Source organism: Diplotaxodon limnothrissa, linkage group LG16 (genome assembly GCF_057381915.1).
Source record: "Diplotaxodon limnothrissa isolate DT_005_m linkage group LG16, D_limnothrissa_male_GT1.1, whole genome shotgun sequence".
Lineage (NCBI taxonomy): Eukaryota > Metazoa > Chordata > Actinopteri > Cichliformes > Cichlidae > Diplotaxodon > Diplotaxodon limnothrissa.
The window spans coordinates 22133076-22145271 of NC_140611.1; the positions used below are offsets into that span (position 1 = coordinate 22133076).

The 12196-nt window shown below is 39.0% G+C and overlaps 1 protein-coding gene across 1 annotated transcript in view; it reads left to right on the plus strand.

Moving 5' to 3' along the window:
* Positions 1-12196, plus strand: part of LOC146616162 (glypican-6-like) — an 88273-nt gene that overhangs the window by 24762 nt on the left and 51315 nt on the right. The window lies entirely within an intron of this gene.

Below are 12196 nucleotides of genomic sequence, written 5' to 3' on the forward strand. Positions count from 1 at the left end.
CTCACGCCGCATCAGCTGGAGGGCCCGAGGAGCCTGTCCAGCCGCCACCTGCGACCGCCTTGTCGTCGCCTGGTCCGGCTGCATCCGCCTGTGCTTCTGCTACGCCTGGGCCGGCCTGTGCTTCTGCTACGCCTGGTCCTGCCTCGTCTGGTCCTGCCTCGTCTGGTCCTGCCTCGTCTGGTCCTGTGCCCACCAGGCCATGGCCAGCATGCCTAACACTGGAGAGCCGCCGCTGCATTCCATGCAGCCGGCCCCCTGAACGGCTCCGTCTCCTTCGCCGCCGCCGCTGCCTTCCGCGCGGCCGGCCTCCTGAACTGCTCCGTCGTCTCCTTCGCCGCCGCCGCTGCCTTCCGCGCGGCCGGCCTCCTGGACTGCTCCGTCGTCTCCTTCGCCGTTGCCTTCCGCACGGCCGGCCCCCTGAACTGTTTCCACGTCTCCACCGTTCCCGTCCGCATGGTCGGCCCCCTGAACTGCACTGTGTTTTGGGTTGTTTTTCTTGGGCTCCGGTGTTTGCTGTGCTCCTTTGTTTTCTGTTCCGTGCCCTCCGTCCTGGGCCCCCGCCGCCCGCCCTGGGTCGTTTTCTGTTTGGTTTTTTGTTTTCCTGTGTTTGGGCTGTCTGGAGCCAGCCCTTAAGGGGGGGGTGATGTCATGGTCCTGGGCCGTGTTGGCCCAGTATTCTTAGTTCTCTTGTATTTTTGTATTCAGTTCCCTGTTTAGGTTCTGTTTCCTGAGTTGCCCTGTTATGTGGTTCCCTGTGTGCTTTCCCTTTGTGACTCTCACCCCCTGTGTGCCCCTCTATGTATTCATGAGCCCTTGTCCCCTTTCGTGTTTTATTCCATGTTTTCCCCAGCCTGTTATGTCTGTGTTCTCCCCGTGCTCTCTCCTCCTGTCTGAACCTCTGTACTTCCTGTTTTACTTTGACAGTCTCTCGTCAGTATGCGTCATGTTGTGTTCACTCCTGCCCTGTCTCGTTATGATTATCTGTGTCAGCTGTGTTCCCCGTGTGCTCCCACTTCCCTCGTTAACCCTCTGTGTATTTATGTCTGCGTCTCCCTCAGTTCTGTGTCGTAGTCTCCCTCATAGCTGCGTGGATTTCCCTGTGTCTCTCTGCAAGTATTAGTTATTGTTCCCGGTTTAAGTTTTGTATTTCTTGTGATCTGCCTTCCAGCATTAAAGCTGTGATTTTGAGTTTATCCCCTGAGTCCGTGAGTTTGCATTTTGGCTCCTCATCCTGCCTGCCACACAGCTATCATGACATCCAAAGAATTGATGGGCCAAAAATTTCCATGTATTAAAGTTGATTAAAGAATATCTAAGAATATTAGATTGTAATGGTTATTGGTAGTACTTAAACCTTAGCAAATACAGTATATGCTCACACTATACAAAAACATGTTATTAGGTACACTTTGTCAGTACTGGGCTTGACCTCCGTTTATCTTCAGAACTGCCTACAAGGTGCTGGAAACGATCCTCAGAGTTTTTGGTTCATATTGACATAATAACATCACTCAGTCGCTGCAGATTTGTTGGCTGTGCTTCCAGCATGGGAATCTGTGGTTTAAAGGATGCTAAGTTGGTAATTAATGGCCCAAAGTGTACCAAAATGGCATTCAACACACCATTACACCACTGCCATTAGCCTGATCCATTGATACAGGGCAGGATGGATCCAGATTTTCATGTTATTGGCTTCATGTTCTGATCTAGACTCATTAGACAAGGCAGCATTTTCTTTTATTGACCAATTTTAATGAGCTAATGGGTATTAGCTTCATTGTCCTTTACTTAGTTGACAATAGTGTCACCCGGTGTGGTCTTCTGCTGCTATTTGCTTTAAGGTGCTATCTCTGACCCCAGCTGGTGGTGGCAGATGGTGCCCTTCCTTGGGAATGGTTTTGGGTTTAGGGAGTTTCTCCTTCCCACTGTCACTCATCAGTGCTCAAAGGGGGTCATTGATTGTTGGGGTTTTCTGTTTTCTTTGTATTATTGTAGGGTCTTTATCTTAAGATATAACTTGATTTGGCACTATTCATAAATAGCACTGTTGAGAAATTGAATTGAATTGATTCACCTTTCCACCTCATTCTGATGCTTATTTGAAATTCAGCAGTCTTGATCATGTCTACATCCCCAAATAGGAGTGTGCAACATAGCCTTAAAATGATTTCAAGATATTTAAAGAAATAATGATATTTATGATGATATGCAGACAAATACTAAAAATATGTGACTGATGCCTGCAGGCATTACCTTTTTATCCTTCTTTTCCAGCGAGTACAGAAGCGTGCAGAACATTGTAACATAATACAACAAAAAAATCTAACCACCACAGTATTTTCCATCCACAGTTAACTCTTCTCATCATGTGGAGTGTAACCACTTAGTGCTCCAGTGATATTCCATTGAATCATTTGTTTCACACCACTGTATCTAAAACAGCAGATGATTCTTGTTGCAGTTAAGGATGTTAATATATTGTGTCTGTTACTGTGATGAATAATTAAAGCTGCTTGCAGCCACGTCTGGCAACCTTGACTAAAATAAAGGAAGTGTCTTTGGTAGTAGTACAAGCAAACTTCCCCATAGGGGTAAAAACTGCATAAAAAGAGACTTAAAATAAATGCAGAAACTAAAAGGTGCAAAATAATAATATAAAAATAACAAAAAATAAATATATACAAATAAATTTTTTTTGCCATTAAAGGCATAACAAATTAAGGCTTAACCCTTGTGTGGTGTTCGTATTTTTGTTACTCAGCCAGTGTTCATGGGTCTGGTGGACCCGCTAGAGTTTTGGCTTTCCAAATTAACACTATCAAACAATTTTATGTTAAATTACTCAACAGATGTTTACTTCATCCCAATTACAAGACATATGAACAGCGAACATGGTTAATTTTTTCCCTTTACCTTTGTTAGATCACATTTATGAATTAATGTGCTTCTCGTTTTTCTTTTATATAAAATGTTATAAATAAATCAGTTATAATCAAGTGGAGTGAGTGGAAAGACACAACACATTTACACGTGAAAAAATAATTAATTGTTTAATTTTTCTTTTGAAAAAAACTGAACACGGGTCTCACAGACCCGAACACCATACAAGGGTTAAGCAATCTTTAGTAAAAGCCCATTCAGTATGCCTCTTAAATAACTTTGACATAAATGATCTGCTACCGTGCATGTAGGACTACATGCACAGGGCCTGGGTCTTCAACGTAAATGGCAAAACTCCAAGTTAATTTTGAGTTTTATGTTCAGGTCGAGCATTTTTTTAGGTGCGTTCCTCTGTTCTTGACAGCACTACTTGACTATTTGTCTTAATATATGAATTTAACTGTAAAGCAGCAGTCTCTTTGAAATTTGAATGTCCAGGGATCACAAAGTCAGAATTAGTCTCAGAATTAAAATTTGTTGTTGAGTATTTATTTTACTACCATGAGTGCAGCCATCGAACTGATGCTACACAACTTGTGTTTGTTGTCATGCCTGCCATAGATGCACAGGAAACAGCTAGAAAACAGACTAAGCACAACATTGATAATAAGGACAATTTTAACAACTATGCATCCTAATGGACTTAAAATATATGCTAAACTAAAGTCACCGACATCACTATTAATTACTTGCTGTATAATATGTTAATGTCCACTAAATGCATGTAAATTACAACATGGGTAAAGCCTAATTTCTCAAAAGAGAGAGAGTAATTATCTAAAAAAGTTTATTCAAGTAAAGATTGAAAGCATGCATTGTAATATTTTGCGACTGGAATGTATTCAAAGTCAACAATGGATATTGGTTGAGTGATTTAAGTGTGCAATTTAATATTCAGCAGTCAATGTCATGTCGTTCTGTCTTCATTCTATTCAAAATATTCAACATATTATATGAAACTAATGCTATTGGGTTACAGCATGCTACTCTCAGATGATTCCACTGGTGCCCAGAAAGTCAATGTCACAATGATGTCTGTTTATTTTTTTATTTTTTTTCCAGGAATACACTTCTTGAGCCCACATGTGATTCCTGGAAGCATGCATAAATAAATAAGTGTTATTTTGATCATCCCCTGTCAAGATGGTGAATATCATGAGGAAGGGAAATGGGGTTTGTCCAGCAGCACTTAGATGCATGACTCCGGGCACCCCTTGTTCTCGTGGGGTTTGCGGCCACTCTCCATAATTTCATTAGAGTCAAAGCAAATGCTGTTTGCAGGTTTTTGAAGGAGACTGTGTGTCGGATGAGGGTCTTTACTGATAAACTGTTTAGGAAATCTGAGATATTGTTTGCTAAATTAAAAATTTTCCCTTACTGTTTATGTAATCAATTTAACTAGATGATTTAACTAGCAGATCAGCTGCTCAGGCACATAAAAAGTTGTTTTATAACGATTGTATAATTCCTCCGTGTTCCCAGAGGTGCGCTTATTCATTATGAAGCAGTATTACCTAAATAACAAGATACTGAACCAAAGAATATAGTTAAAGATCCAAACAATAAAGAGCTTTTAGTTCACTTGAATGCCCTTTTTCTATCTTTTCAGAGTTTTGCTTTAGGTTTCCGCCTACAGAGAGTCGGTGTATTTGAATATTTTTTTCATTTTATGCAGACTGTGATGATGGTTACTGTAGCAGATAGTAGTTGGGCAGCCCACACATTCCTGACACCACAGCCTATGTGTCACAATAAGAGGGTACGGTCTCAACTATGCCAAGACTCATCCACTCTGAAATGTCTGCAAGAGCTCAGGGGCACGGTACACTTGTATCTAAAAGAGAAACAATATCATCGGTACCAAACGTGCAGCAGAATTCCTGTAATTTAGTAATAAATGCTATTATTATAATATTATAATATTCACTATAATCCATAAAATAAGACCAGAGAAAATAACTGGTCTAAGAAACCAGACAAAGCAAATGCTAGCACAGAGAGTTCTTTTTTATCTCACTCATTAAAGTCCAACGTCAGGGTTTGTAATTGTTAATCAATTCTTGGCCCTGCTGACCACAAACACCATGGTGCTGAGCATCCTAGCAGAATATTAATGTGGTCCATCCTCTGCAATTTATCCAATATGAACGGCCTCGCACACTGTGTGTGGTACCCATTGATATCAGTTGCATTGTCACAGCATTGTTAAATTTTTACCGTTATATATAAAAATGTAAACTGTATTTTTATGCAGTCAATGTTGAGGTGCCCTTGACCAAAGCACTTAACCCAAAAAGACTCCTGAGAAAGTGCCAGCCATATAAAACAGTACTGTGTGGGCAGCAAACAGGTGTGGTTATGTGACTAGATGACTAGATCTTCTCTGTACCTGAGATTCTGCCAGAGGCCCCTTTCTGTTTATTTCTAATAGGGAATTTTTGATCTCATTTCTGTAATATTGTAGGGTCCTACTACAGTACAAAGAGTATAGATGACATGACATGAGTGTACAGATGAATTGTGAACTGACACTATATAAATTAAATTAAATAACATGAAAATACTGCAGTATGTCTGCTTCTTAAGTTATGACGTATCCATCTTCTGAAAGTACTATGAAAGTTTCTGGTGTCTAAGTGATGAGTATTTGTTATTTTAGGTTATAAAAATAAATAAATAAAAATTGTTATTCTAACCCCATACAGCTTTTTAGTAGCCCTTTTTTAATAGCACACCTTTAATTAAGCTTTAAAAACTCAATACACACCACAACCCCAGGACTCCTATAGTTCTCCAGACACTGATATTTTAAAGCATCAATAGTCCATTCTCTGCCTGGCAAACTTTTTTGGTATTGACATTTAACTTAGGATACTTCTTTGTAGGAAATTGCTCAATAACGTCTTCATTACTTATATTCTGTTGTGGATGCTTCTATGACATCATCCATTTTTGCCAGCTAGACAACTCCCCACCCCCCATGTGATGTCCCTCCCAATCAGGCATTAAGTATACTCCTTATGTTTACTATTAATAAAGACAATTTAACCTTCAACCTAATTCTTTTTGGGTGAAGGTTAAATTGAAAGACAATACTGCTCCTAGGCTGGTAAGTATATTTGAGAAAACTATGCTGATCCTCTGTTAGATTTATAAGTCTTTGGACCCTTTGACTTTGTCATAATTTAAAGTCATCCCTTGGTGTTTGCTTTTGGCATCTGAATTCAGATGTCTCTGTTTTGTCAGGCAAGAAAATATGTCTTTTACATGGAAATGTCTTCAAGTGCAGTTTTGATCAGCAAAGTTTCTAGTCAATTTAGAAATACAAAAAAAGAAAAAGAAAAAAAAGAAATTGCTCTTTAATGCATTTAAATCATGCACCTTATGTTAGAGTCCATATGTCAAATCCCTGTTAACGTCTATGAGCTAGCACACTAACTAAAGGGTTTGATACAGTAACTTAAAAAATGAAGAATAATCCCCTGACATTTAATAACATTAGACCTTAGATGATATATTTGTCTTCAATCGGGTTATCATTTACCTTTTTCTTATTTTATTAATAAGAGCACAGGGTGACCATAAAAGACTGGCCATAAAAATTAACGTAGAGAAATGGAGACATAAACGATCAACCTGTCATGTTCTCTACAGCAGCATAGCACTCAGAGCAGCACTCTATAGACTGGCACTTCCTGTCAGGCCGATCAATGACCCAGCTTTTGACAGACATGGAGAATCTGAAATGCAGCAAAATTGCTAGTTTCATGTACAATCATTGGAGCTCGAGGAGGCTGAATATCATACTGCTTGTGTTATATTATGCTGTTTCAACAATCACAAAGTGAGAACCGGGCTCCTTCTCTGACTACCTATATTGCCGTGAAAGATGCTAGGTGAACTGTGGGAGATAACAGCTATTTGCCCTGCTGTGTGAGGGTCAAGAAATCGTGTATATTTGTGTAGTTTATAGTGTGTATCTTTGCTAAAAAATGACATAGAGTTGTGGCAAAGTGTTGCTTGCAGTAATGTGACAATCAGAAAATATTCCCAGTTCTAAAGTGATGTAGCTAATTTCTTTCTTGCTTTCTTTTTTATTGGTATGTGACTTTGAAAGCCAATGCCCCACTGTATTGTTTAGTGTTTATTCAATTCCTGCCTTGCCAGAGTGAATGCATTTATGAAATCTTGTAATTTCCATATAATTTTAAGCAGCTCCACATGTTCTCTGCAGAAACTGTTTTTTGTGAGTGGTTGTGGTTTTTTTGTTGAAATTACAAAATTCTGAGTGGGGGAAAAACAAAAACAAAAAAAAACATCCATCTTAAATTGCACTCTACTCTGAGACCTTGTTTATGCCTTTATCTAGTTATGTCTAAATATCTCTAATTTCTTTTTGACAGATGACAGATGAGTCCACATTTTGAGATATACTTCCCAGATTCTCAAAAAGCACCAAACCAATTAGAATCACTGTGGTAAAAAAGTATTAAAGTTGTCTGCCATAACACTGCAGGTACACCCTGCCGGTAAAACTTAGGCCCCTGAAGGTTCTTATCTATATCAGATGTTACCATGTCGTCATGCTTCCTAGCAACTACTACCAATGGGCTTAAAAGACTTTTTTCAGCATTTATGCACCTGTAACACCTATAAGCATCACATTGTTTTATTTCACACCGATAATAATAATAATAATAATAATAATATGACAGCATCAGATTGCCTGGCAACCACTTAGCAACAGACTAAAATGACCTTTCTTTGGCTTTATGCACCTGTAACACATTGTAAAAGGACCACATCAGTTTAGTTACAACAATAACATCTCATTTATAGCCACAAAAATTTAATTAACCATGCATTGTAACCACCTAGCAATGTATGGAACGCCAGGACTGCCATAATGAATTAATTAAATACACCATTAAATAATTAATTAAATGTGGCAATAATTAATTAATTACATGTGTCATAACTATTTATTTAATTAATTAATTCCAATTTTAATTAATTATTGCCACATTTAATTAATTATTTAATGGTGTATTTAATTAATTCATTATGGCAGTCCTGGCGTTCCATAGCAATGCGCCAAAATAAGTCTTTTTTCGTTCCTTTTTGTACCTATGAGACCTTATAAAAGCATAATGTTTTTATTTCATGATAGTAACAACTAATTTAATTTTCCACAAAATTTGAATTATACATGCCTAGCAACCACTTAGCAACAGGTTAAAATGACCCATTTTTAGCCAGTAAGCAAAATCTACCAACCCTGTTTTTTTTTTTTTATCATTGATATTTATTTATTTATTCATTTGTTTATTTCACTTTTGCCAACAGCGCAAACAGGCCAAACAGTATTGTAGCATGGATGTGTACTGGTTTATATTATTTAACATATCAGTTAAATCCCAATTACTTTTGGTTAAAGTTATTGTGCTCAAATAAACATGACGCTGAATGTGGCCCAGTTAAAAAATAAAAAGTTGGTTTATGTATGTAGACTCCAATACAATATATTGCATGTACCCAATTGAAGAAGGCTGAAATGTTTTGGAAAGCCAACCCCTTTTCCCTCCTCAGCTGGCTGGTCACAGTTCAGAAGACTGTAGTAATTAATTCTGCAGGCCACTTCCCCTGAGGGTTCTCACAGTAGATGTCATCCGATCCACAGCAAACTCCTTTGGTTATGTGTAAAGACCAAATGAAGCCGACTTCAGAGTCTCTGTTGTCTCCAAAAAGCTGTGGTCTGCTTAGAAATAAAATTCACAAAACTTGCCTTTTCCACCATTTAGTTCAGAAATCTGAAACAGGGATGCTGTGTTTCAAGATTGCTGAAATAGACTGCTGACATCTAGGAGGCCATCCATCAGTAGGTTTCTGCAGAAGCACAGAAACAGATGCTTTCTTTTTATCACAAAGAGAATGGCTGTGTGTAACCTCTGCACAGCTCTGTGCATATACTGAGGAGCTGGAGCCAAACGGAGCTTTATCAGCGAAATGTAATGAACTCTGTGTAAGCTGGGAGTATTTGAATCACTGCTGTCCAGCATTTCAGCATCATTATTCTCTGTTTGCAGCTAATGCAAATGATTATTTGGACAAACGTCTTAGTAATATATGTTTAGGATTTATGTAAATTCTCCAGGTAATTTTTACTCTTTGACATTTCACTATGGTTTTCATTTTCTGTCATGAAATATGGATCCCCTCAAGAGTTTTCACTAATTACATTATGATGTCCTTTTTAGTATTTAGTATTTATTTATTTATTGTCATTGTCAAGAACAATGAAATTGCGTTTGGGGCTTCCATACAACCCAAAAAAAAGAAGAAAATAATAAATACCCCTTAAAACCCAAGTGTACATATTTAACCCAGTGTGACTCCAATGCAATAAGACAATCCTTAGCAATAATGTTCGTAGAAATTCAGACAAAGACCTGAGAAACATGACAAAATACAACAATGCAACCCATTCAATATTATTGTACTGTGAGATATGATATCAGATATGATAGTTATCTATTTAAGAAAGAGGGGGGGGGGGGGGGGCAGGAGGGGGAAGAGAATAAAGATATGATGCACCAATGCAGACCAGTTCATTGCTATTAAGAAGTTGGATATGGTTATTGTCCGTGAGAGGGGGGCAGAGATTGCCTAATATTTCTGCTGGTGATTTATACCAAGGCCATTCATAATGAAATTATTCATCGTAATCACTCCATTGCAGAGCTTAGAATTATATCAAATATAATGTCATATTGATTATAAACACTGTTTTAATTAAATTGGTTATGTTTAATTAGTCTCTCAGCAGAACATGGCTGTATAAAGGTTTGTTTTTCTCATTTTCATGATTTTAAGTAGAATTTGTTTTGGCACTGTCATTAATCTATGTGCACATCGCTCAGCATCACTGACTGTTCTCATTACCACAAACACATTACTGAAGCAAAAATCATGCTTAAAGATTACCATATTTAAATGACTGCTAACTGTGGACATTTATTACATATTCTCAAGTATACTGAAAAATAACCAGACTTTGGCTAACGTCATGAGTCCTGCCTACTGTAAGTTCTAATATAAGATGTGTTAAGTAAATTAAAAAAAGAAATGATATCTCCTTAGGCACCAAACGTGTGTGAAAGTAAGCTAATGTTGTCAGATTCCAGGGGGAGTATGACAGTTAATACTCACTGGTGCCTCATAAGATGTGCTAATGAACAATAATTAAATCTGATGAGAATAAAGAAAGCAAGTATTTTGTGAGCATGCACTAAATGAAAGACAGTTTTTTTTTGTGAATACATTAATGTAAGATAAAAAAAAAAAAACCTCTGCTCTTCAAGTTCAAATGATACACACCAAAACCCTGCCTTTTTAAGCCACCATACATTAGTCTTTAAACGATGAAATAATATCATAAAATAACATTTTATTTTCTAAAAACCTTGCAAATGACGCGTGTTTTCCATATTTTACTTTCTGTCAGTGTGCATCTCGGGTACCTCTTGATGTAACTAATCAGATGTGACTTGGTGTGGCATTATGGAGAGTCGGGTCATTTGGTTTCTCTGCTGCTGTAATCTGTAATTTTACCTGCATTGCTGGAAGCTAATGACCACTTCAAATCCATTACGCTTTTGTCTGGGCCATTGTGATAAGTGACTCTAATGTGCATGGCTTGGGGGGAGAGGTGTAACCTAGCTTTTATGATAGCTCGAGAACATACAGATTTACAGTGGGGCAAAAAAGTATTTAGTCAGCCACCGATTGTGCAAGTTCCCCCACTTAAAATGATGACAGAGGTCAGTAATTTGCACCAGAGGTACACTTCAACTGTGAGAGACAGAATGTGAAAAAAAAATCCATGAATCCACATGGTAGGATTTGTAAAGAATTTATTCCTAAATCAGGGTGGAAAATAAGTATTTGGTCAATAACAAAAATACAACTCAATACTTTGCAACATAACCTTTGTTGGCAATAACAGAGGTCAAACGTTTACTATAGGTCTTTACCAGGTTTGCACACACAGTAGCTGGTATTTTGGCCCATTCCTCCATGCAGATCTTCTCGAGAGCAGTGATGTTTTGGGGCTGTCGCCGAGCAACACGGACTTTCAACTCCCGCCACAGATTTTCTATGGGGTTGAGGTCTGGAGACTGGCTAGGCCACTCCAGGACTTTCAAATGCTTCTTACGGAGCCACTCCTTTGTTGCCCGGGCGGTGTGTTTTGGATCATTGTCATGTTGGAAGACCCAGCCTCGTTTCATCTTCAAAGTTCTCACTGATGGAAGGAGGTTTTGGCTCAAAATCCCACCATACATGGCCCCATTCATTCTGTCCTTAACACGGATCAGTCGTCCTGTCCCCTTGGCAGAAAAACAGCCCCATAGCATGATGTTTCCACCCCCATGCTTCACAGTAGGTATGGTGTTCTTGGGATGCAACTCAGTATTCTTCTTCCTCCAAACACGACGAGTTGAGTTTATACCAAAAAGTTCTACTTTGGTTTCATCTGACCACATGACATTCTCCCAATCCTCTGCTGTATCATCCATGTGCTCTCTGGCAAACTTCAGACGGGCCTGGACATGCACTGGCTTCAGCAGCGGAACACGTCTGGCACTGCGGGATTTGATTCCCTGCCGTTGTAGTGTGTTACTGATGGTGACCTTTGTTACTTTGGTCCCAGCTCTCTGCAGGTCATTCACCAGGTCCCCCCGTGTGGTTCTGGGATCTTTGCTCACCGTTCTCATGATCATTTTGACCCCACGGGATGAGATCTTGCGTGGAGCCCCAGATCGAGGGAGATTATCAGTGGTCTTGTATGTCTTCCATTTTCTGATGATTGCTCCCACAGTTGATTTTTTCACACCAAGCTGCTTGCCTATTGTAGATTCACTCTTCCCAGTCTGGTGCAGGTCTACAATACTTTTCCTGGTGTCATTCGAAAGCTCTTTGGTCTTGGCCATGGCGGAGTTTGGAGTCTGACTGTTTGAGGCTGTGGACAGGTGTCTTTTATACAGATGATGAGTTCAAACAGGTGCCATTCATACAGGTAATGAGTGGGGGACAGAAAAGCGTCTTACAGAAGACGTTACAGGTCTGTGAGAGCCAGAGGTTTTCCATGTTTGAGGTGACCAAATACTTATTTTCCACCCTGATTTAGGAATAAATTCTTTACAAATCCTACCATGTGGATTCATGGATTTTTTTTTCACATTCTGTCTCTCACAGT